This window comes from Euprymna scolopes, chromosome 14 (genome assembly GCF_053919585.1).
Source record: "Euprymna scolopes isolate OS-2025 chromosome 14, ASM5391958v1, whole genome shotgun sequence".
Lineage (NCBI taxonomy): Eukaryota > Metazoa > Mollusca > Cephalopoda > Sepiida > Sepiolidae > Euprymna > Euprymna scolopes.
Window position 1 is genome coordinate 79,740,570 of NC_136495.1, and position 27,957 is coordinate 79,768,526.

Consider the following 27,957-nt stretch of genomic DNA (forward strand, 5'->3'; position numbering starts at 1 on the left):
GTTTTCTTCTTGAGTTTTATTTGCATAATGTTTTAATCAATGTAACCTCCGACCTTTGTCGGGTGTATCTTGTTGGTTGGTTGGTTGGTTTGTTTTGTGGCATATCAACCCTTTTTTATGCTGAATCCAGTTATTCTGGAAACAGTTTTTATATGCTTCAAGTTCTTTATATCTTAAAATATTTATTTGTAGAATTTTGTTTGGTTGTTTTATGGCATATCAACCCTTTTCTGGTTATTTAATGCCGAATCTAGTTATTTGGGAAATAGTATTTATGTTGCATCCAGTTATTTTGTAGAAGGATTTTATTCTTCAAGCTCTCTATATCTTCAATCGCTAGTTTGTAGTGTTTGGTTGTTTTATAGTGGATTTTATCGTTTTTGTTCCCTGTCCTGGAGAACATGAATGAGTTTTGCAATGGGAGAGGGAAAAGGGTTACAGTATTAATGTTTGGTACATTTTAAGTTAGGAAACCAGTCAGAAAGTTAAGGAGATAGAAAGAGGAAGAAAGAAAAGATGTTATTTTTCTGGTAACATTAGGTACCCTGTTGAACTCGTGAATCTTTCTGGAACAATAATAATGATATACTGATATATTGGGTCCAAGTCAGAATAAGAACATTGGAGATGACCAAGCAGATAAAGCAGCCAGGTTTACTCTAAACATAATTCTTGAAAAGAAGTTTTAAATCTCACAGACTTTAAAATGAAAATAAATATACACTGAAATGAAGACAATGTAGCTGAAGCAGAAACAAACAAATTCGTAGAATGGAAAGCAAAGCAAAGCTTGAGGAGGAATCGAAAAGAGGAGGAGACAATTTTAAAAACCCTTTTAAAAATGTCAAAATTTCACATAACTCTAACTTAAAAACAAATACACTAAAGTAATACAATATTATAAACCAAAACATTGTCAAAATTTATTGAATTAAAATAAAATTAAAGAAATTCTGAAATGAAAGTTTTCATTATATGAAAATGTTTTGAAAATAGTTTTGAACAATCATATGAACCCATATGACCTTTGAGAAAACGAATTTTTCTTAATTTTATTTTTATTCAATAAATGTTCAGATAATTTGTTTTATTTTATATTATTGTATTACTTTAGTGTATTTGTTTTAGTTTTTAAATAAAAATTATGTGAAATTTTGACATTTTTTGATAGGGTCTGTTTGAATTGTCTATCTAATAACACTCAAGTCATTTTTTTTTTTTTAACTTTTGAAATCCCTACTATATATTAGGTACAATATAATATACAATTGGTTCTGTAATAACAAAATCTACATGAATATATTTAAGCATATTTTATAACCCGGCAAGAACTTCCCCACCTCACTAGTAAATAAGAACATTATACAAACTACTTAAAAAATTGCAGACTCTGACTCCCCCATCTTTGTCTGCTGTTACGTTATGTTTTCATTTTTATTTCTAATGCTTTCCATATCTTTGCATATTTTTGTCAACTTGCCCATTTCATTTTGGGTTCAAGACATTTTTAGATGTGTTCGTTGCTGATATTCACATCACTTGGTCATCTGACAGGATAACAACATTTTAAAAGTTCAAAAATAATTATAGCACTTGCAACTTATCTACCATATGTGTGACATAGTTTCTTCGTGATACGACTCATATTCTCTCTTCTCCCTCTCTTATATAATTTGCCCTTTGTTCAGAAAGTCATTCGGAATAATTTAGGATTCTCAGACTCCAGAAATAAGTCGGTTTCCTGTTCAATATTTCTATTTCAAACTTAAAAGCTTTGAATCTGAAATGTTACTAACGTGTTTGAAGAACAGTTTTTGTACAATAGATAACTCGTTTGAGATCTTCTTTTCTTTTTTTTTTTACAATTGATTTTTAATCATAGAAAAACTATATTTGTATTATTTGAACTACTTTTCTCATATTGATTGTTATGCGTACGTTTCTGCCGACATAACCTCTAACCTTCTAAAGGTGTATCTTGTCGAACTTGGAAATCTGCATGGAATTTCAAACGGGACCTTTTATTTAATATGTGAAGTAGCTTGTTCTTGTTCCATCAACCCTGACCGGGTAGCAATCTTAAGTAATTCATAATTGCATTCTAAGAATTGAACATGCAACCGTACAATAAATAGTTTGTTGGAGTTTTTTTTTTTTTTAATATTTTTTTGCAATCGATTTTTAATTATGGAAAGACTATGTATTATTTGTTATTGAGTGTTATGCACAGCGTTTCTGTCGATGTTACCTCTAACCCTCTTATTAAACTAGGAAATCTCTATGGAATTTCTCGTTCCATCAGCTATGACCGGGTAGAAATTTGGAGTAATTCACAATTGTATTCTAAGGATTGAACATTTCAACCGCTAGGTGAATGCCACTTAGAACCCAAATATACCAAGTACTTTATCTGTTATGCCACAATTGTGGACAGTACGAGTATGAACTTTGGGAGTCTTAAACCTATTCTTGTTTTTAGATGAACACTCTTACTAGATCTCCACTTATTGCTACAGATTCCAATACTTGTTGAAAGTGTTATTTTTTAAAATTCTTTTAAAAGAAAATAGCTGATTTTGATTTTTAATCAGTTGGAAGTTAATGTTTGCATTTATTTCCATACTCGTTTTGAGTATTATTTCACAATGTTTTGATAGATGTCACCTCCGACTTTCTGCAGTGTATCTGTCAAATTCTGGAATCTCCACAGTATTTCAAACGGAACCCTTTATTTTTAATCCATAATTAGGTTGGAGCAAAAATGTTTTTGTTTTTTTATCAGAGAGATATATATATATACGTCAAAAAACATTATTTTTGAACTAACATGTTCTCATTCTGCCAGCCATGACCGAGTATAAATCTTAACTGTTTCGCAGTTGTATTCTTAGTTTTGCCTGGAGTTCGAGTTGAAACTTCAACCTCCAGAAGAGTATCACTTAGAACTCAATTTCACCAAGTATTTTATCCGTGACGTCATGAATCCTTGCAAGCAATTATAGTATGGATTTTCGGAACCTCTCAGTTTTTAAATGTACAATCGTATTACTTATCAGTAAAGGTCACAACTTATTACTGCCTATCATCTATTTGTTATCATAATGTATGAGTTCGGAAATTCTATTGTTGGCATTGGTTTCCCTGATATTTTTGTAGTCAGAATTATTTCTAGAAAAATCTCGTGTACTTATGGGAGGGACCACGTAAAGGTTGCTAACATTCTAAGTGAAAGTGATTTTTGTGGAATGCACTGAATTCGAACCTAGGACTCCCAGGTCATCAGTCTGTATCATTAACCATTGAACCAGCATCACCTTCTATCTATATTTGTTGAAAGTAATTGTTCGCAAAACTCTTTTTGGAAGAAAATAGCTGATTATATTTTTGATTAGTTGGAAGTCAATGTTTGCATTTATTCTCATATTTATTCCCTTATTTTAATGATAACATGATTCAGCTGCAGATGTCACCGTTGACTTAAGGTGAACCAGGAAAGATAAGAACCAAAAGCCAACAATCCAAACTATGACCCATGGGCCAGATCCGGCCTGCTAAAATCTGGCCTGTAGAGCTCTTATGAAAATGTAAAAATATTCATGAAAAATTTAAAAATGGAAAAGTGTGAAAATAGTATGATGGTTTTTCTTTTTCTTCAGAAAATGATTAAAAGAATGAAATTTTGAAGAACAAATTTTACTGAAATGCAAAGCTAATTAGTAAAATCGTATAAAACATATCCAGGTCATTTTTTATTTTTTTATTTTGGGCTGCTTAGCTCTAAAAAGTCAGCAATATACCCTCTCCCCACGTTTGAAAACTTTGGAGAACCCTGCTCTAGAGTAAGAGGACTCATACCTGCAAAAAAAAAAAAAAAAATGCCTGATTAGCACCTTCGGCAGATCCGAGCCATCAAAGTCTGGCCTATGAAGCTCTTATGTAAAACGTAAGAATATCCAGGAAAAAGTTTTACAAACATTTCATCTAGTTTATAATTTGGATGTCATGTTTGATTACACCGAAATTCTAACATTACACTTTTTGGCAAATGTTATTTGAAAGAATATTTTCAGAGACAAGTTACCATGTTTATAATACACTAGTTTTATCAGCCTGTCAGATTTCATCATCATCATCAGGTCTATTTTACAGTCTTACAAAAATCTTTCTCTATATGCTGAATTATTATGATCTACAAATTAATAAAATTAGGTGATTACTTTCATGTGCCTGATTAAGAGTTCTACATATTTTTTTTAATTTACTTTTAATCACTAATTGAAATAAAAATATAAAAATATAAATATAAAATATAAAAATATAAAAAGAAAATAAAATAAAAAATAAAAATAAAAAACTTTATTGATTAAATCCCTCGGCAACCATTTTTGCCCTTCATTAAGGTCAATAGTCAGGAGACAAAATTCAAACTTTTTATTTTTGGTATTTACTGTTAATCACTTATTTATTGAAACTTTATTTTTGGTCTTTACTGTTAATCACTTATTTATTGAAACTTTTTATTTTTGGTATTTACTGTTAATCACTTATTTATTGAAACTTTTTATTTTTGGTATTTACTGTTAATCACTTATTTAATTAAATAAGAATATAAAAAGAAAATACAATCTAAAAATTACTAAAAAAAAAGAAAATTATCAAATTATATCAAACAAAATGCATTTCATTTTTCATGAAGTTAACCATTTTAATGTTTTCTTAATATTTGAACAAAATTACTTCATAATCATTCAACATATGAAAGGATTTAAAATGTTCAATCGATAAGGAATTAATTTTTGGTTTTAAAATTCTTATCAAATCCTTATGTATTAAAATCTGAAAGCTATTTACATGCAATAATTTAATCTATATAAATAAAACAGATGTATGTGTGTGTGTCTGTCTAAGTATTTAACCGATAAACTCTTAAACTACTGGTCACATAACACTAAAATTCACAGGAAATAGGTATAATACACCAAGGATTATAACGAGTAAAATATTTGGATGGATGAATAATGCATACAGAAATATGTCGGCAAGTTGAAATGCAAATTGTTTATTTCAACTTATCGACATATCTCTATTACTTTTGAACATGCCCAAATTCAGTTCATTTCTTCAAATTGTTGGATATTAAATCTCTTATCTATGTCTTGATCGCTACATCGGTAGCGAACGTGGCTTTTTTTAACTTTTGAAATCAGTACTATATATTAGGTACAATATAATATTCAATAGAGAATTAGTTCTTTAATAATAAATACAAAGTCTGCATGAATTAAAATATATGCCAGGGCATTTTATTACCTTACAAGTCTGAACACCCCTGCTAGTTTTTAAATAAATAGAAACATTATCTCCAGAAAATTATAGTTTTATAACAGTTTGGTTCAATTTATTATTTTATAACACAACGGTATTGCAATAATTAAATTTAACATTCAAAATATTATTTTAAGAATATTAATGATTTTGTAATAAATAGAAAAGCCACCGTTTAAAATTTAATTAAAAAAAATGAAACAAAAAAAAACAAAAAAACTCTTTTTTGTAAGAATTAGCGTTATTTATTTGTTTTTTTTTTTAACTTAAGCATAATGGATAAAAAATACTTTTATTTTAATTTATATTTCAAACTAGATGTTTTATTTTGGGACACCCTGTAGAAATGCAAAAAAAAAAAAAAAATGAAGGACCACCATTTGAATATGTTATAGGATGATTACAATTCTTAGTGTCCCAGCTTTCTTTTGTCTTTCTCTAACTTTGTATTTTGAAATAGGAAGTTGACTTTAAAAAAATCGCCCCTCACTTTGTCTAGAGTCAGTTTTAAACAAAAACAAACTGTTGTGAAAATTATTCTTGAACTCACTCAGCCTCAGAAGTGAGTTGTCTGCTTGAAATAATTCGATTCCAAAGTAAGTTTTAAAAAAAAGTCATTGATTTTGCAATGAAATAAAAACAAAAAACGTGGACTCCGGATGTTGACTCCCCCATTCCTTGTCGATGGAATCTGAGCAATTGCATTATTTAATTCTAGAAGATCTGGTTCTTAAATATCAAGCAATTATTTTAGTCTTCATGGAAACGGAAAGGCTGATAAGGCAGCAAAAGAATTTTCAAAAATTAACATTTCATACTTGAACGGATCCTATGAAGATTTTAAAGCAATTACCCAAATAATAAGCTCTACAAGGTTCAACCCATTCTTTGTTAATGGCACCAATGGCATCACGGTTGTTTCAGACATTCTTGGAAGTTTATCGAAAAACAGAATAGGTCACACTCATATTACTAACACATTTTTCAAAAAAACAAACAAACAAAAAAACCAAAAAAAAAAACAAAAAAAAAACAGACCCTCCCTAATACGTAGCATGCCAGGAGGAGTATACAATAAACCATTTTCTAATTGACTTGGATAACTTTGCTTCTATCCATCAGCATTTTTATAATGCGACTAATTTTTAAAAAAATCTGATGGTATACTAATCTTTCTAAAAAGGAAGTCAATTTCTACTCTAACCTAGCAGGGCGCCCGGCATTGCCCAGTCGTAAAATACACTTATTAATGATATTTCATTAATGCAGATTTTGTGTTTGTTATTATATTATATTGGACCCAATATATAATAAAGATTTAAAAAGTTTAAAAAAGAAAAAATGACTAGTGTGCCACTACCGAAAATCGAAACTAAAACGTTTAGTTTATGATTTATTTTTTCCTCTGCCATTAATGACTGAGCTATGAAAACATGGCTAAAAATTAAAACCAATAGTTACTACATTATGCATGTATATTCGAAATGCCAGCGTTCGACCGTCAGCTGGCAAATTTAATTCTTTTTTTAATTTTCACACTTTTGTGCCGATTTCCCCCCCCCCGGGCTAAAACCCAAATATAAAGTTTTGCATGGGTTAAAATACCTTATATATGAAGTTTCATGTCTGTATACCAAAAACTGACAGGAGTTTGTTACAAAAAAATTTTTAAACAAAAATATATACATTTACATAAATATATATGGAAAGAGTTTTGTGTTTACTATAAACTTTTTACACAAATATCATGCAAGTATAAATCATGTAGAATATTTGCATCAATATAATTACACATAATAGTTAACTAAAGATGATCATTCCATAAGAAAAACGAATAAATAGGGAATTAAAATGAATGTTTAAAATAATATGCAAATTATCTAGATCTTTTGCTAGTGAATGCAATTCCACGACCCATATATAAGAAAGTTGTATTTTCTTTTTAAATAGTTTTTAATATGAATATCAATACACACAAAAAAAAAAAAAAATTAGTAGCACTAGCGGTTCAGTCAGGCTTTGCTCGGACACTATGTACTATCCATAACTTTATATGCCTATGTATATATATATATATTAAAAAGTTTTACTCATGTCCCGGTAACCTACATCTAAAATTTCAAGTGTTTTGACCCAAAATTGGCAGAGGAGTTTGGTAGAGTATACAAAAGTCAACTCTTTCAACTTGGACCTATTGGCAGCCAAATTTTCGCACAAAAACTGATTAAAAAGCTTGCTGCATGTTTGAATACACTTTATGTAAAATTTCAAATGTTTAGACCCAAAATTGGTTGAATAGTTTGCTAGAGACCGCAAAGGTAAAATCTTTTGAACTTTGACCCCTTGGCAACCAAATTTTCGGCCAAAAACCGATAAAAATGCATCCCCTATGTCTAAATACACTTTATGTAAAATTTCAAATGTTCAGAATAAAAATTGGCTGAGTAATTTGATAGAGATCGCAGAGGTCAAATTTTTTAAAAAACCTTTTTAACCCCAATTTTGACCCCTTAACATTTATTGTTTTGGGCTCAAATCAGATTAAAAAGTTTGATCCATGTCCAAGTAACCTACATTTAAAATTTCAAGTGTTTAGACCCAAAATTGGCAGAGGAGTTTAGTAGTTTTCAAAGATTAAATCGTTAAACTTTGACCCTAAAACAGCCAAATTTCTGGCTGAAAACTGATTAAAAAGATTTTCCCAAATCTCAATCCCCCTTATGTCAAATCTCGAGTCTGTAGACTGAAAATTTACAGAATAGTTTGGTAGGGAAATGTACACACAGACAGACAATTTCACTTTTAAACCACTAGCATGACCTGTGCCCTAATGCTGTCTGGGCAGAGTTTAAAAGAATGATTTAATTATAAAAAAATATCCACAAGAAGAAAATTTCCTGAAAATATATAAATTTAAAACCCATTTGATTTTTTTTCTACAAGAAAATGAAGTGTGTAAGCCGTATTTAATGTTTTAGCATACATTTTTGCTATCTCCTTCCCCATTCCCTGAAACTTAAAATAAAACTTAGTTTAAAGTTAGGTTAGTACAGTAGGTCTCAACCTTTTTTAAGTGTCAATACACTATTGAGATATTTTTTTAAATTTTCGCGGCATACCTATCATAAAAATTATTTTCTACTCCTAAATCCTTTTTGCAATAACTTTTTTTGCAGGAGAAAAGTCAAGATCATTTAATATTTATGGATAATGCTTTGTTTAACAAAGCATTTGCAAGGATCATTCCGAGAGTAAAGCCTCCTACTTTTCTTTTTAACTCAAAAAAGTTGAAGAGATACAAAGATGGGAGTAGTTACATTAAAGAGTAATCTTTTCTGCCCCAGAATTTATTTTTCTACATAGTCATCACCATTCTCAGTGAACTTTTCATAGCAATTTTTTGGGAGCTAGAATATCCTTACATTAAAAAACAATCTTTACTCTCGTGGGGAGGCTAGTAAATAGGAACAACGCAACTGTGGCTTTTTTGTTGAGCACCATTCATGATGATGATTTTTGTTGGCATTCACCCCCCCCCCCCCCCGATTTCTTTCTATTAAGAATTCTTTCTAGAATGACCATATATCGGGTATTTAGAGAAAGGCTCACATGAAGGTTGCCAACATTCCTATGTGAAAGTGTTTCTATGGAACAAACTGCATTTGAAATTGGCACACTCAGATTGTTAACCACTGAGCCACCATTACCTCCCTACTGCTGTTGCTGCTACTGTTAAATGACATTGATTCCTAATCTGAACTGTGAATATTATTACTTGAAAACTTATCTTCCATCTGAGTTGTTTATCTTAAAATCTGCCAATCCAGTAGATGATATCAAATTTATATTAATCTATTTCAGTTGCTCTACATGTGCCAAACAAACACTCCCGTTTCACAGACAAGAGGAAATATTCCAATTATAAGGCCTCCTCAATTTTGAAAATCTATTCATATCAATTTCAACGATTCTGTATCCTCCAATATTCAGCATTGATATTAACTTACTGTGGCTCTTCCTCTTTCTATTTGCATTCCCTTATAAGGATATGCTTGCAGGAAGTATCTTGCAGAGCCTATTGCAACTATTTGTCCCACTTAGGAAATATTTGGATGTTTATAAAAATTCTGGGTAAATTTTTGTGAGCTGTAAACTCTCAGAATTTCTTTTGGTCACATGATTAGGCTGTCTGTAGATATTGGCTTCCTGGCTTAATTGCACCCAACATTGATTTTTTTTTTTTTAATTTCTCTTTGCAAAACTTAATCATGTTCTGCGAAGTCAAAACAAAAACAATTTTCCCCTATAAAGCAGCCAAATCAAACGCTATAAAAAAGTATTTGAAGATACAAAGAACTTGAAGCATAAAAATCATTTGCCAAAATGATTGCATCCGTAAAGGGTTGATATGCTGTAAAACAAAACAACCAAACTAAACAAACAAAAATAAATATTTCAAGAACTTGAAGCATAAACCTTTTTTTTCCAAAAATGACTGGATCCAGTATAAATAACATGAAACTGGTTGATGTGCTATAAAACAAACCGACCAAACCCACTAAACTTTTGAGAGGATTGATTAAGCCATTAAAGCACAAATAAGACTTCTCTTTCAACTGCACAATGTACATTTCACTTTCGATTTTTGTCCCTTCCTTTCTTGTCTCTTATTGTTCTTGTATCTCTTCTCCCTTGTTTTCCTAGTATGTGCAATAATGGTATGATTAAAAATTATTTTTGTGATATATAAATTAGCATTGAGTATCGTTTTTTTTTACTCCTCAAAGTATTGTGACAAGCCTTTACACAATCTCCAAGATATTTTTTTTAATATTCTTCAATTGAAAATGAGTTGTTCCCTTGGATTTCGATTTTTCAGTCATAATTGGAAAATGTTACCATATTACTAATTGTCCAGGTGGAACTTCATAATTTTAAAATAAACTTTAGTGAAGCATGCTATTATATTGCTAATAATATGGTACATCAATAACAAATGAAAAGATAACTTTGCATGTTTATATATTTTTCTGGGGAAATATTCTTTTATCACTTCTTTTTCCTTTTTATATATACTAATCCTTATTTAAGAAGCTCAAGTAATTGATTTTGTGCTACGAAACAGATACTGTCAAGAATTGTAAATGTCAACTAAAATAAGGGAATAAATTGTAAGATGATCAACATCATGAAATTTGGAATATAGACTTTTGTCATTTATTCATTCTCTCTCTCTCTCTCTCTCTCTCTCTATATATATATATATATATATATATATATATATATATATATATATATATATATATATATATGAAGCATAAACAACATATAATCATATTCAGTTCATGTAAAGTGTTTTATATACCGGCTTTTAGGAATTGATTTCTAAGCAATTTCTGTCCAAATCTTTATTTACCAATTTTTTTTCTCTTGCATTTAACATTTTCTCCTGTTTTCCTTGGACTTCTGCTAACCCAACTTCAATTGTTCTACATTCACTAATCCAAAAACTTTCCACCATTCTTTCAATGTGGCCATACCATTGAAACCTTCTGTTCTGCACACATCTTCCTATACTCTCCACATTTAATCTTCCTCTGAGATCATTACACGTCCATCATATCATTCTCATATTTCTCTCCATGCACTGCATATCCTCCACCTTTGCTGACCAGATTTCACATTCATAAATCATCATCACTACATACATATGCCTAAAAATATATAATTTTATTTACAGGCATATTTGAATCATTTAAGAGTATTTTATATTTTATAAAGCTACAATTCGCTCATGCATGGAGTATTGCTGCCACATCTGCGCTGAAGCATCTACCACTAGCTCCTCACACTTAGACAAAATCCAAAAAAGAGTCTCAGACCTAGTAAGTTCCATACTATCGGCCAGGCTCTATTCCTAGTCCCATTGTTGTAATGTTTTTACAAGTACTTTGATGAAACGTGGTTTTAACTCCTAGCACTTGTGCCCCTTCGTGTACATATTCTCAACTAATCCGACAAGCACCAAAATCCCACCTCTTTACTGTTGAGGCCTCTAGATGTTGGAAAGCCTTCTACACTAATAGTTTCTTCCCTCAGACGGCTAGATCTTGGAATTTCCTCCGTTTCCTGCTTCCTTGACTATACTAACCTTCCGAAATTTAAATGTAATGTGAACAAACATCTCCCTGTTCAACTCTGTCTCTTACGTTCTAAGTGGCAGTATGCCTTGTTTGATTTGAAAATGATTAAAAAAAACAACTTTTCCATCACAGATTTTTATCAAAGAAAAAAGTTTTAGTATTAAAAAAAGTTTTCTTTACAATTAGCAGGAAGCACCTTGTTGCAAAATGCTATATTTTAATTCATGCAGATTTCGTATTTATTATTACAGAGCGAATTCTCTATTGAAAATTATATTGTACCTAATATATAGCACTGATTTCAAAAGAAAAAAATGACTTTGGTGCCATCAGCTAGAATTGAAACCAAAATATTTAGTGCTTCAGCCATGTTCCCTCCTGTTTGAGCTATCAAAAGGTAAATAAGAAAAACTTTGAGCTATCTTAGAATTTACGCATGCGCAAAAGTAATAGAAATATGCTAGCAAGTTGAAATGAACACTTTACATTTAAACTTGCCGACATTCAACCATTCAAACAAAGATTTTACTCCTTAAAAATCATCCTTGGTGTATAATTACTATTTCCTGTTAATTTCAGTGTTATGTGGCCAGTAGTTTAAGAGTTTATCGGTTAAATATTTTCACATGCATACATCTACATTTTTTGTTTTTTTAATTATAAATCTGTGTATAACGGAAGTATTTTTAAATGAGCTCATTTACCATTGCAACATTCTTTTATTAAAAAATGTGTTTTTGGTTGTACTTGAAATCCATTTGATTAAAGAATAAAAATCCTTTCAATTCTCTGTTCGGATTACACATCCATGTATGCATTTAAATTATCACATTACTGATCATCATTTTAATATTATCTATTCCCCCCCCACCACCACTCGCATTGCACTATGATCCACATTTCCCTGTCGTTGTTACCTACGCCAGTTTTTAGTACCTCTTTGCTATTAGAGTGAAATTCAAAAATCGAACTATTGAATTTCAACTAAAACTAATAGGATCTACTTAATTTATCAGTCATATTAATGAGTATATCAAAAAATACGAAACTGTAGAAAATTAATTATTAATGAAAACAGTTTTCAAAATCAGTAAATTTTTTTTTCTTATATATAAAAAAAACTTCAAATTGTAACGGGAGGTAATTATTTTTTGAAAACTTAGAAAATATTAGGCTAATTTAGCAAAACTCGGTTTTCACTAATTATCTTTGAAAACTGTTTCCATTAAATAATTAATTTTCTGCCTGATCATTTTTCGTAATTTTTGGATATGTTCAGTACTGCGACATGACAAGTAGATATCATTGGTTTCATTTGAGATTTAATAGTTTGAATTTTTCTCTAATAACCAACAAGTACCAAATATTTTAATCATGAATTAATAACTTTTTTTTTATTACAATTTAAATCCATATCTTGAATTACCCTTTTATTATTTAATACCTAAATTAATAGTGAACTTCTATTTAATTTGTCCTGTTTTTAATGTCTGACATCAGAAACGAAATAGTAATCCTTTATTAGAAAGATAGGAATGTTGTTGACTGGCTGTGAACGTTTCAGCCAATGGCATTACAAACTGTTGAATGACATTTGGACTCTTGTGTGTGTGTCACTGATTTGTATTGTAAACGTCATGTAAGCTTTTTTTTGTTTTGTTTTGTTTTAGTTAAGCAGTTTCACAATGAAAAAAATTATCACATTTTGTGTCATATGATTTGATTTTATAAATTGTCTTTTTTTTTTTTTTTTTTTTTTTTTTTAAGTTTTATTTGTTTATTTCAAGGCCATTCCTAGAAAAGTCTGAGAGATTTAATAATTGGGGCTTTTTATTGGGGGGTAGATTTCCAGTCAGTCAGCAGCAGCAAGCACTTCAATATGAAAAGAAAATCTTAAAAAATGATTTATTACATACTTTTGAAGAAAAAAAATATATATATGTTTATTTCCACAGTCAAGCAACGTCGCAGCTCATACAAGCCATGAAAGCCAACAAATCAGAAATACAAGACTCAAGTTCTTCCATCATTTGGGCTCATCAGTTGAACACAATCCTACTTGTGAGACATCGGCTTGGGTTCTCAGTGGTTGGATGACCCCCCTCCCCCATTTGTTGGCCCACCGACTTATTTGAGATGAATATATATTTATACCAGCAATTCAACCTGGCTTTGCTCGGACCCTATGTACTGTTCATAACTTCATGTGCATATGTATAAAAAGTTTGACATGTCCAGGTAACCTGCATCTAAAATTTCAAGTGTTTAGACCCAAAATTAGCGGAGGAGTTTGGTAGAGTCTGCAAAGGTCAACTCTTTCAACTTTGACTTATTGGCAGCAAAAGTTTCACACAAAAACTGATTAAAAAGCTTGCTGCCTGTTTGAATAGCTTTTATGTAAAATTTCACGTTAAGATCCAAAATTGGCTGAATAGTTTGCTAAAGACCACAAAGGTCAAATCTTCTAAACTTTGACCCCCTTGGCAGCCAAATTTTCGTCCAAAGATCGATTAAAAAGCTTGTCCTATGTCTGAATACACTTTATGTAAAATTTCAAATGTTTAGACCAAAAATTAGCTGAGTAATTTGGTAGACACTGCAGAGGTAAAATTTTTTAACTTTGACTCCTTAACATTTATTGTTTTGGGCTCAAATCAACGTAAAAAGTTTGATACCTGTCCAAGTGACCTACATTTAAAATTTCAATTGTTTAGACCCAAAATTGGCAGAGGAGTTTGGTAGAGTTTTCAAAGGTCAAATCGTTGAACTTTGACCCCTTGACAGCCAAGTTTCTTGCCAAAAACCGATTAAAAAGATTTTCCTGAATTTCAATACCCCCTTATGTCAAATCTCGAGTCAACTGAAAATTTACAGAGTAGTTTGGTAGAGAAATTTTCACATAGAGACACAGACAAACAAGTTCACTTACATATATATATATATATATATATATATATATATATATATATATAGTTTCTTTGTTTTTTTAGCGGTATTGGCAGACTTTGAATTGATAACTTCATTTTCTTTAATTGCACATTTGATAACTCTGTTATTTTGAGATCAGCTTGGTTTGGCAATTAAGTTACGATCAATTTATTTACAGAAACATTTGATGAATTAAGAATTTAACAAAATGGACCTGTCAATTGGTCATTCCTTTACATATTTCCAAAATAAATAATCTAAAGTCTTACAAGTATAATCTAAAGTCTTACAGACACAATAGACCACTTGAAAAACTGAAACATAATTATCAAAGTATACGTACACAGATAGATATGAAAAGTCTTTATTAAAGTTTGTGCCTATTTCCATTCTATGGAGGCCAGGCACGAACGCAGACCCCACAATTTTATTATACCATCCCTATTTAAGTTAAAACATACTTATCAAAGTATTATTATGTACATCTATATCAAAAACACTTATAAACGTTTTTTTTTTTTAATTTTTTATTTCCATACTTTGTAGACCAGGTGCGTATGCAGATCTCACAATTTTAATGAATCATCATTATGCCAGATTAAACATACCCATTCCTGTGTCTCGATACATTTTCTATCATTATATGTGATCAGTTTTCTATAATAGTCAACCATATAGGAGCCTATTCGTGATCAGACACACACACACACACACACAGACGTTCAGCTTTATATTATAGATTTGTCATCCACGTACAGTACTGTTTCGTATCACAACTCCTCAGTTTGGCTAGACAAACACCTTTCCCCAGCCGTGGATCGAACCTACAACCATCGCGTTGACAGTCGACAGCTCTAACCATCGGGCTATGAATCAGTGCCATAAATATTTCTCCTCAAGTGTGTATTAAATCCACGCTCGCCCGTCGCAGAAAGTGCTCAAACCATCATTTGTTTACAAACAAATAGTAGGATCCACTTAATTGCTTAAATATGCATCGGGTGAAAATGTATTTACAAAGTGCTCAACCCAAAGAGGGGGCGGAGCTTTTAATTTGTCATCCACATACAGTACTGTTTTGTTGTATCATAATTCATCAGTGCGGCTAGGCAAACACCTTTATCTTGGGCTCCTTCAGTCTTTGGCAGACTATGGATACCCGCGTAGGGATGCCTGCACATGAAATTTTTGTAGCAGGAGGTGTGCGATCTCCAACTACACCTCTCCTTAGTCGACATTGTTAAATACCAGTGGCAAGTGAAGGTGTATGTACAGCACAACTGGAAACAAATGCCGAGATAAGCGGAGAGCACATACAACACCTAGAATTCCCAAATGGTCACCCATCTGGTACTAACCAGGCTCAACATTGCTTAACTTTGGTGATCTGATGAGAGTCAGTGTGTCAACGCGATTATGTTGTATTTATTCTGTAAGTCAGTTTGAACTTGTTCCCTTTATGTTTGTGTTAGGATTTTAGAAATTGCTTTATTATCAGTCGAAACCTGTGAAACTGGAAAACTCATACATGAAAATAGCATTTTTAATAAGCGCCTCTACCTGCCCAATGTTGCCTGCGGGATTTTGATAATTAAATTTAATCATGGTATCATTTGGTTATTAAATTAATTGAACCGAATTGTTATAAAACTGTGACTAATTTTGTTAAGGTAATGTTTTAATCTCTTTATAAAAATTATTGGATGTAAATTATTTATTCTGAAACTGTCCATCATTTAATCCAATGAGGATTTGCTAAGAATTTTAAAGCCAACTTAAATGACTTTCCATTCAACAGTTTAAATGTTTGGTGAGTCTTCATTATTAGAGCGAAAATCTAAATATTTAGTTTCAAGTAAGGTCAATCATACTTAACTCTCATGTTGCAGTAATAAAAATATCCAAAAATTCCAAAAAACGATATGGTAGAAAATCGATTATTAATGAAAACAGTTTTTGAAGACAATTACCAAAAATATAATTTGTAGTTTTGAGAAAATATTTGTCTCCTTTGTTACTATTGGAACTCTCTTGTTTATGAGCAAAATCAATTTTTGCTAACTGTTTTCATTAATAATTAATTTTCTACCTCAACATTTGTCGTAATTTTAAGATATGTTCATTACTGTGACATAAAAATTAAATAGATACCATTCTTTTTGCTTGAAATTCAATATTTCAATTTTCAAATTTTGCTTTCATAACAAAGTAGCACCAAAACAAGAAGCACCAAATGTTTTAATTTTTTTATCTCTCAACAAGATTAAAATGGCTGACTTGTTTACAAAAATAATGGAAAATCATTCTTATGTGTTTAATTTTCTAATTAAATATTTTTAAAATTTCGCTTTATTTTGCATGATTGCATATTTGATTTCAATAAATAAGCAATTAAGTAAATAAAGAACTAAAAAAAATTCAACATGATGTTTCTGAATTCTTGAGTTGAGGATTGGTTATTCATATTATTTGGATTCACCGGACGACATTTTTGTCGATCTAACCTTCGACCTTCTTCAGGTGTATCTTGTTGAACTCAGGAACTTGTATAGAATTTCAAATGGAACCCTTTATTTATGTCACAGAGGTAGCATGCTTTTGTTGTATCAGTGAAAACTGGATAGAGGTCCTAAGTAATTCACAATTGTATTTTTTGGTCACCCACACTGAGAATTGAATCTTCAGGAGAATATCACTTTTACAATTGATTTTTTTCAAGTACTCTAACCACTGCGCCATGGGTCCTTATGGACAATCCTAGTATGAATTTTAGGTGCCTGAAACCTATTTTTTTTATTTCTAGTTGTAAATATCGCTATTTATTACTAATTATTACTAATATATATATATATATATATATATATATATAATATATATATATATAATATATAAAATTTTAGTTATTCAATGGCTTTAAAAATTTATATGAAATGTTTGAATTTCAAATCAAAAGATTTTTATTATTCTATGTAATACAATACATTTGAAGTATTATAACTCCTTATCCTATAGGATTTTGATGTCTACCGTCTCTTCAGAGGAGAAAATATTAGCAAATAGTTATAATGGTTTACACCTTTTCTGAAGAGATGGTAGACATCGAAATCCTATAGGATAAGGAGTTATAATACTTCAAATGGATTCTTTGTTTTACATAGAATAATAAAAATCTTTTGATTTGAAATTCAAACATTTCATGTCATAAATTTTAAAATTCATTGAATGTCTAAAATTTGATTTATTTGCTCTATCTTGTATATCGAGCAATTCTTATTTAGGTGGGTTAGTACTTATAGAATATTACTGCCAGTAATATATTGTAAAACTTATGATCACAGGTTTTCATACCAGTTGATTGTTAGATAATTTTATTCTGAATTATATATATATATATATATATATATATATATATATATTAAATAAAAAAAAAACAATATGGGCAACTGAAAAGTACAATTGTGAATTACTTAAGACCGCTATCTAGTCATAGCTGACAGAACAAGAGCTTGCTACCCCCTCGTAAAGTAAATAAATGGTTCTGTTCAAAATTTCCTTCAAATTCTTAAGTTCGACAAGATACACCTGGTTACATCGACTGAAACGTTGTGAAAATCACACACAAGATGAGAAGTTAGTAATAGAGATAAAACGAATACTACTTAATTTTGGGTATTTTTCATCATGTATCACTGTAAAAAAATAAATAAATAAATAAATAAATAAAAAGAAAATCAAATTTAGATTTGACAGTATTTATCTCTCCCCCTCCTCAAAAAAAAACAACAACAAAAAACAAAAAACAAAAAAACGTTTAATTGATAAAAAACGTAGCTGTCTTTTTCTTTAAAATAAAAACCATATGAATAATAATTCTATCAAATATACTTTTGCTAGTCAAGAAGAATGGTACTATCATGAAGGAATATATATTTCACTACAACCCCCCCCCACTACCACCAAAAAAGATAATGCTTAACTGAATAGTATCATAATGAACAAACATATACTCAACTAACCTCCCCCCCCCCAAAAAAAAAAAATCTAAGGAAAGGGGATAATGCCTGAGAGAATGGTATCATGACAGATGAACATATACTCTACTCCCCCTCATCGCCAAAAAAGGGTAATGCCTGGGAGGATATTATGACAAACGAACATATAATCTACTACCTCCTTTTCAAAGAAGAGTAATGTCTGGGACATGGTATCATGATGAACGAACATATACTCTACCCTCTCCCCATTAAACATTGAAATATAGTATATCAATGTGGTGAAACAGTTAAGTGAAATGAGCATTATTAATAGAAGTAATAGTATAGTTCCAGTTTAAGACAGACAGATCCCAAATCTCCATTAGAAATATATATCATTAAAACCATTACTAATGGAACATGTTTTGGGTTGCTGTGGGACTGTTTAAAATTCCAGGAGTCAAGAGATGAATGTTGTGACTACTAACTCTACAACCCTGATTTGTCTGCCAATCTTGCCACCGAATGTACACTTATCAAACAGGCATTCCAGATTGAGTTTCCAGTTCAATTGCTACTCATTTATTTAACATGTTTTTGGGTTTTTTTTTTCACTTTCAAACGTTCACATTACTCTTTCCTACATCAAGCAGCCTTTGCTTCTTCAAATGGGGACTCGCTACTAATCTACTATCATAATGATATGGAGAGTTAATCTTTTTGAACTGACTCACTTTGATTGCACTCAATATTGATACGAGGATTGATTTAACGACTGAAACATTTTAGATGTATTAGATCTGTCTTCTTTTTGCAATACAAGACCAATTTCTGACATTATTTTCGTTAGCAATATTATCTATATTATCTAAAGTTGATTATGTCGTGCTTTAGGCATATGCACAATGCACATTGAAATCACTGGACGTCGGAATTAATTAGGAATGATATTTGTTTTTGAATCCATAACTTCAGTTATGTAATCTCTATTGTCATGCACTTTTTATCATTGGAAAATACAGCATAATCACGTTGGCACACCGGATCCTGTTAGATCACTGAAGTTGAGCCTGGTTAGTACTAAAATATGCGACAATTTGGGAATACCAACTGCTGTATATGCTCTCTGCTTATCTCAGCACTGTTTCCATTCGTCCTGGATTTCTTCTTGCTATCGAAATCAAGCAGTATTAACTCAGGAGAGGAGTGGTTAGAGATTGCACAATCTTTGCTTTACGATTCAGCATGTCCCATTTAACATCCCTCTAATTTTTGTTCCATCAGACAAACATCCTTTATCATTGAAATATGTTTGTGATCTCTTTGAAGTACATTAATCACAATACTTGAATTTTAGCTTTGATACAATACTGCATCCCCTCCTTCAATAAAAAAAAATAAAGAAAAAATAGAAAATTTTAATTCGGGTCAACATTATGTATTTCTACACACATTTTACTATGTCAAACATCAAGTAATCAAAGATAACGACAAGATAGCACAAAAATCTATATCAATGATGTCTCTGCCTTGCTTGGATCAAATACTTCTGATTTTTAATCTCAATGTAATGGATTTTATCGTTATATCAACTTCAATAACAGAGGAGAGACGTCAGACATAAAACCTTGAGAAACTTTGTTGGTGGTAACTTAGAACAATAGCCTATTTAAAGTCATCCAAAAGGCAAAAGTTGGCAAGACTGTCTACGTCATTGTGCTCACCGTTGAACATTTCATGAATCTGAATTTTTGAGATGAGGATTGATAATTTGGATTCTTTGGATTACTGTTTGCATCTTGAGTGCTATTCTCACAACGTTTTGGTTTTGGATGTAGCATCCGGCCCTTTTCAGGAATATCTTGTTGAATTTGTGAGGGAATCTTTTTGTTGAACTTTACCATCTGCATGGAATTTTGAATAAATGATGCTGATGAAACGAGAGCATGTTACCTCTGTAAATTAAATAAAATGTTCCATTCAAAATTCTGTGTAGATTTCAGAGTTTGATTCAAGAGTTTGATCAGGTACATCTGATGAAGATCTGAGATTACATTAATCAAAAAGTGAAATCACACTCAAGATGAGAACAGTAGTCTGAATAATTCAAATATGAATTATCAATCCTCACCTCAAAAACTCAGGAATATAACAAGTAGTGAGTTTTTGAATAGTGTCATTTTAAATGTCCTTAATTCATCCCCATGAACATATGCGTGCCTAATTTTATATATGTATACATTGCAACCATCTTCTCTTATCATCCTTTGCATAAAAATAAATTAAACTAAATATACCTCACATTTCATTCATTTTATGTTGCTGACAGGTCAACTGTGTCCCGGCTGCTATTCTCTGTCAAAAGTTCAACCTGAAGTTTCAGTCTCTTTGTCTTTGAACATCACCCATAGAGAATGATTTTGTAACATAATGCCCCCTACCTCTGTCTGTGTGATGTAAATGTATCTGTGAACAACTGAGAACAAAAAACAACCTTAAAGACATGAGTTCTCAGCTTTGCAAGTGATTGATCTTCGACGGTGAAAGCTTGATTGGTTAGCCATCTAATGTGACCGTGTTTAAAATTGCTATCAATGATTTGAGAAGGAAGAAGCTAGCACAACCAGGATGAATGCTGTTTCAATAACATTATTCACCCTTATGCCAGTTCCAAAAATACATAATGATTGGTCGATTACTTTTGGAGTTTATTCCCTTGCTATCATAAATATGCACATCTCTCTACCCATATATAAAAGGCACATTGTCTGTGTGCGTGAGTTCATTCCCTATGGACTCTGTAATGGCTGGGCTGATTTTTTTTTAAATTTCACACAAACATACTTTGTATCTGGAAATATTCTTAGATAGGTTTTGTATCGGAATGCCTCTGATAAGTATAAAAAATCTATAATTGAAAAAAATCTGATTAAAGAAGGAACGGTCCAATTTCGACTAAAGTTAACACCCTTATATAACCTAATATCATAAGTGAATTTGAGAAGATTTACCAATGGAAAAGGAGAAGGAACTAGCATATAAAATATAACGGCAGGTTCTTTGATAAGGCAGGAGCATTCGAAATGAATGTTTCTGTTTAGAGCACAGTTGAACCTTGATACTTTTACATTTTAATCTTAAATTCAAGCCCTTGTATACAAATAATTCAATAAAATCAACAGTATGTTCTCTACAGTGCAATGTAAACTACAATGTATTGTTAATTAAGTCACTGTGGGAAGACCTGAAGCTTCCTTCCGATGCACTGCAGTTGGTTCTCAACTAGAGCAGTTAATTAATCGATTTGATTGCAAAATGGTTGATTTCACAGATTTCAATGACAATTGTATTGGAAGTGTGAACTATCCGTTGATCCTCCTTCAATCCCGGACAACGTTAGGTCTTTCTGCTAGTACTTTATATATGTAGAGATTTAAACACTATGTTTTCATTTTTTTGTGGAAATTGCCCCCGGACAAGGCATGAAATCACTTGATGTAAGGAGCTAACAAGAATGAAAGATTATTGAAGACACAAGAGATGTTTATTGATTTTATCCTTGAAAAGACAAGATTATTAGGAGGAGGAAAACAATCAGAAGGGAAGTACCACAAGCCTGCAGTTCTTGGAAAGAAATTATTAGAATGGGAAGTTGTATTACAATGCGATATCAAAACAGCAAAATGATGAAGACCACTAGACCAATGAGTCAAATGGGATGGAACAAAGAAAGCGGAGAATTGAGCAGACAATTTTGAAGAACACATGTAGAAAAGTCTGAGACCAGTCACATCATGTCCATGAGAGCTAGTTTGCAGAGAAGGAAAAAGGATAGGGGTCAATCAAAATAGATAAGATTTTGTATCTTGCAGTTCTGAATTTTTGAGATGAGGATTGGTTATTTGGATTATTTGGACTACTGTTCTCATTTTGAGTGTCATTTTTCACGTTTCAGTCATTGTAACCTCCAATCTTCTTGTTGAACTCTGAAATGTTTCTGTCAAACCTGGGAATTTGGATGGAATTTTGAATGAAACCCTTTACTTCACAGGGGTAGCATGCCATGATTTAATACAGGTCCTAAGTAATTTGTAATTGTATTTTTTGGTCACCCACACTTAGAATTGAATCTTCAACCTTAAGAAGAATATCACTTTTACAATTTATTTTTTTCAAATATTCTAACTACTGCGCCACTGGTCATTGTGGTTACATTGATCAAAACATACAAATGACACTCAAGATGAGAACAGTAATCCGAAGAATACAAATACATTTTTCTATCTTATCAAGAACCCTCAATTGGGGCAGAGATTCGTCAGCATTAATATGACAACAATACTCCATACATGATCTGATAGTAGATTTGTAGAGAATGGATTTTCAGCATTAAAGAGGTCCGACTTTATAAGAATCAGATAGAGCAATGGATCTAATGTATGAACCCCAAGAAAGATTTGATGAGAACTAAAGAGAGAGCAAGAATTTTCAGAGTTGATTACCCAGTATTACAAGGGTCGTTCCAAAAGTAAAGCCTCCAATTAAAAAAAAAATTTTAACTAAAAAAAGTTGAAGAGCTACAAAGATAAAAGTAGTACCATTAAAACAAGTCATCTTTTTGTACTTGAGAATTTATTTTTTTTACATAGTCACCACCATTCTCAATGCACCAGAAATTCAATAACACCTCTCTGCTTCTGGCGAACGTCCTTAACATCAGTTGCTTTCTTAGTCTCACACTGTTAATATCTGCACCAGAGAGGTGACACTTTCAGGTGATGAATGCATAAGTTCAGTCATCATAACAATGCAATTTGCATCTGATTCATTTGGGCAGAATAAAAAGTAGGAAGCATTACTTTTGAAATGCCCTTTGTATTGATTTCTAATATTTTATTTTCAGCTTTGGATATATATTTTATAAAGAATTTAAGAGAGGGGCAATAATTTAATCTATGCATATTTATTTTTAAATTATTTGCATCTGGAGGGTACTTATATTTGCTAAATGATATTACAGTTAAGCAAATAAGCATGCTATTTTTAAATTGTAGAAGTGAACCCTTGTATTCAAGTAGATGTTACTTGTATCTATGAGTTGTATATTTAAGAGAGCTGTACAATTCAAAGTAATGAGTTTAAGGATTTAGTTCATGGATAATTTCTTTTCAGTTTGTTTAAGTAACTTTGTCTTAATGACTAAATCTAAAATTATAATCTCTCTTTTTTGATATATGAAGTGATCTTTGTGTGGGTGTGTGTACGGAACGGTCTCTACCAAACTACTCTGTCAATTTTTGGTCTACGGACGTGAAACTTAGTATATATGCTATTCGGACCTGTAGAACAAGTTCAGATTGTTTTTCTTTTTAGCAAGAAAAAAGCTGCTATAAGGTGTCAATGTTGAAAAATTGGAACTTGTCAAAAAAATTGGAACTTGTCAAAAAAATTGGAACTAATGTGTATCCTTTATGCCTGTGCAAATATACATTTATACATTTCAGTTGATAGGTTTGTAAAGTTTTGATATGCATATAGCCTTAGATCAGATGGTTCCTGGAGCGCTAAATGTTTTGATTCTAGCTGATGTCTTCGAAGTCATATTTTTTTTTTTAACTTTTGAAATCACTACTATATATTAGGTACAATATAATAATCAATAAAAATTGGCTCTATAATAATAAATATGTAATCTGCATAAATCAAAATATCATATTTAATCATAATTTACGACCGGCAATGCCGGACAGCTTGTTAGTCTATATAAATAAAACAGTAGATGTGTGTGTGTGTGTGTGTGTGTGTGTAAATATTTAACTGCTAAATTTTCAAATTACTGGTCACATAACACTGAAATTAACAGGAAATAGTAAGCATGCACTTAGGATGGTTTGTAATGAGTAAAACTTTTGTTTGAATAGATGAATAATGAGTACAGGAGCTAGCAAATTGAAATGCAAAATGTTCATTTCAGTTTGCTGACATTTCTATTAGTTTGCGTGTAAACTAGTCATAGTTAAAAGTGGTTTAATTTTATAACTTTCTTATCCATCTGTCGGGTTAGCTCAAACAGTAGCAAATACATTTGGAGTGCTAAATAAGGAACGCGAATGGAGCGCTAAATGTTTTGGTTTTGATTCTAGCTGATGGCACCTGTCATCATTTTTTTATTTTTGAAATCAGTACTATATATTAGGTACAATATAATATTCAATAGAGAATTGGCTCTGTAATAATAAATATGAAATCTGCATGAATTAAAATATATTTAAGCATATTTACGACCCCCCCGTCAGTTTGTGTGTGTATATATATATATATATATATATATATATATATATATATATATATATATAAATGTGTGTGATGTTTTTGTATTCTTTATAGAAAAAACGATTAGATTATCTGCATAAACTCTAAAAGTGTTTTCTTATGTAAAATTTTGGTATAGTTAGTAATTCCTCTCTATCTTTCTCTCTTTTTATCGCTCTCTATATTCTTCTATACCTCTCTCTTTCTTTCTCTCTAGCTTATTCTCCACTCCTCACTGTTCACTCGGTCAACTCTCCCAACTCCACTTTGTACAATTTTGTTTAATCACTTGTTTTCAAGTTTTCATTGGTCAGCCAATTTTCCTGCAATGTTTATTTTTAATGTGGAGGGGCAAAAAGATGGTCATAGTTCGCTGAGAATCCAATTAAAAGCTGAAAAATATTGGCCTAACCTTTATTGCTATGCCTGGGTGATGTGAGAAATCTTGCTGATTTGAGAAAGTACTGATTTACAATACCCCATTTCAACTCCATTTTCTATTCTGCTAGAAATGTACTTTAATAAAAGCACAAGAAGTAGACAATTATGAGGAAGAGTAGAGTCCCTGATTTGTCTGACAAGTGAATTGTTGGTTGTGAGAGTCTGCTGTGTACTGCTACAATCCCTCTCCTAGGTGAAAGGCAAGTTGATGGAATCAGTGCAGACGTGATAATCCTAAATTCAGATCAAGCAGTGGAAGAGGCCCCAACTTTGGTCATCCCAATTATAAAACGTTTGCCTTTGCCTAGCGTGCAGTTTGAAAATTAAGAAAATGCTTAAATTGTAGATTACAAGTGAGGATGAAGCTGTTAACTTACGTGAAACAAAACAAAACGGAAGTTCCTTGCGATGGGAAAATCCACCTGAATAAGAAAATGTCAATCTAACGAATTGTCTGCATTATCATTAGTAGAACAAAGAATGAACTGAAATTATTGAAATCTGTTCAGGAAAAAAGTGAGAAGAAATGCCCCATGATATTTTGGATGATTGAGACAAGAAATTGACGAGAAATATTCACCTAAATTAATACAATCTGGAACCATTAATAATCGCCACTATAAACCACTTTTTTCTTCGTCCATGAGAATAAGCAAGTTATTGCAAGAAGTAATTTCCTTGCGCCCTGGAAATTATATCTTTCTTCAGAGTCCTCAATATCTAGGCTTGGTCAAAACTGACATTAGCCAACTTGTCCTTGTTAGTCAAGAATACAACTTCAATAATCTGTCTGACAAGTAGGGACAATGTTGAGTTGATAACTTGCGTTTGTTGGTTTGAGGTTAGGGTTGTATGTAATTCTAGGAGACCCACCCTCCTTAGTTTTATCTTCTCTCTTTGTAGGAGGGTTAGTTTATTGCTGATTGCCTGAGACTACCCAACCGGGTAATGCCAATGTGGATACTTACGCATTTTTATAGTTTAGAATGCATATATTTTGAGTGTTGGCTTTTCAGTACCTACCTTTCAACCTGTCATCATTTCTTGCAGTGTGAAGAAGGTGAATACCAGCAGAATTTTTTTTTTTTTCTTTTTTTAGAAGCTTTAGAAGAGAATGAAACACAAACTGCAAAATTTACTGTTTCTGATTTGTGATCACAATATGTGGGTGTTATACAAATGTTAACTGTATACAATCTTTTTTCTATAGTTTTGCCTTTCTTAATTGGGAGATTAATTATTTAGTTAATGGATATCATCACAGATTATAGAATCTGCCATTCCAAGTTCAAATCTTATTACATCTATTATTGTCATTTATTTACCAATACTATTGAAAATTCCCTCCAGCTATGCATAAAATAAAAATTTGTGTTCAATAAAATGTTTACAATGAATTGTTTAGAATAGGCATTGGGCTTTGACCTTGAGTATTCTAAGGAAGGTTGATATGACAAAATAGGCAAAAAACATTTTTGATTTATTCAATCAAAATATAGAAGCCTCATAACTAATATATACATATATAATTTGTAAACAATTCAAATACCACAATTATATTTAAATCCCATTCATATCATTTTATTTGATATATGATAAGTCTTGCACGTGTTTTGTTGAATGATATAGGTAGGCGAAACAACTCATCAAAGACCCACATATATCCAGAAAAGAATTTTCCTTTTTTATTTTTGAAAAGGACCAAAGGTGGAAAAGGAAATGGAATATATATATATATATATATATATTTTCATTCTAGCTGGGAATTTGATATCCAACCAAATGCCAGATATTCACCTGCTTTCTCATACTTTCTAACTGACAGATCTTTTTAAAATTCTAGCTGTTCCTTTATGCCCAGTTATTTGTATCTCTCTGACACTTGGTTATTTGTCAGATTGTTTTTAAAATTCTTTTTAATGATTCCGATTGCTCCTATGATTACTGGAATGCAGAAGATCTTAAGCTTCCAGTTTCTTTCCATGTCACACATAACACCTTAGTATTTTGCTGTCTTTTCCCTCTTGACTCTGTTTGACCCAGCATCATTGGGAACACAGAAAGTTACTTTCTCCTTATCCCATATCACTGTCAAATGTAATAGTTCTATGTTCAAGATACATAGCTGGAGATACATAGAGTTGTCAATCTAATCGGTCCCACTTTATCAACTAAGCTCCAGCCCCTGTCTCATCGCTGCAATGTTGCATCACTGTGCCTGTTTTACAAAGGTTTTAATGGAATGTGTTCTGATGAACTTGTTTCACTTGTACCCCATCGATGTACATACCTTGGACAAACCCGTTTAGCAACAAAATCTCACCCCTTCACTGTTGTTGTCCCTAAATGCCAGAAAGCTTTTCTATTCTAATAGTTTCTTCCCTCGAACAGCTAGACTTTGGGATTCTCTTCCTGCTGCCTGCTTCCTTGGCTGTACTGATATGCAGAAGTTAAAATGTAACATAAATATCTTTCCTAGACATGGCCCCAAATAGTAGCCCCTTACGTCCAAGTGGTGATATGCTTTGCAAGGGGTGAACATAAGTTAAAAAAAAAAAAAAGGAATTGTACAGTGATAGTGGGTCATGTATGATTTATTTCCAACTGTTCTTTCTGTTATATGTTCACAAAACTTGCTGTTGCATTTGATATTCAACTTTTTACAGATGGTCCAGTGGAGATATTTTCACACTCCATTATGTCATATTATATAGTGGCCGTCCCCCAGTAGAACCTGACAGCTGGATGTCAGGTGTCTCACACTCTCAACTTCTTTTTTTTTTTTTAATGCATTGGTCATGAAATCTTGATTTTGGGCAGCCATTATAATACTC

At 31.5% G+C, this 27,957-nt stretch overlaps 1 protein-coding gene and 1 pseudogene across 3 annotated transcripts in view; one reads left to right on the forward strand and one right to left on the reverse strand.

Annotated features, from left to right (window-relative positions):
* LOC145293111 (ras-related C3 botulinum toxin substrate 2-like) overlaps positions 1–27,957 on the forward strand; it is a 229,951-nt gene that overhangs the window by 53,982 nt on the left and 148,012 nt on the right. The gene's annotated exons all lie outside the window — the stretch shown is intronic.
* On the reverse strand, positions 15,707–15,823 carry LOC145293396 (5S ribosomal RNA; annotated as a pseudogene).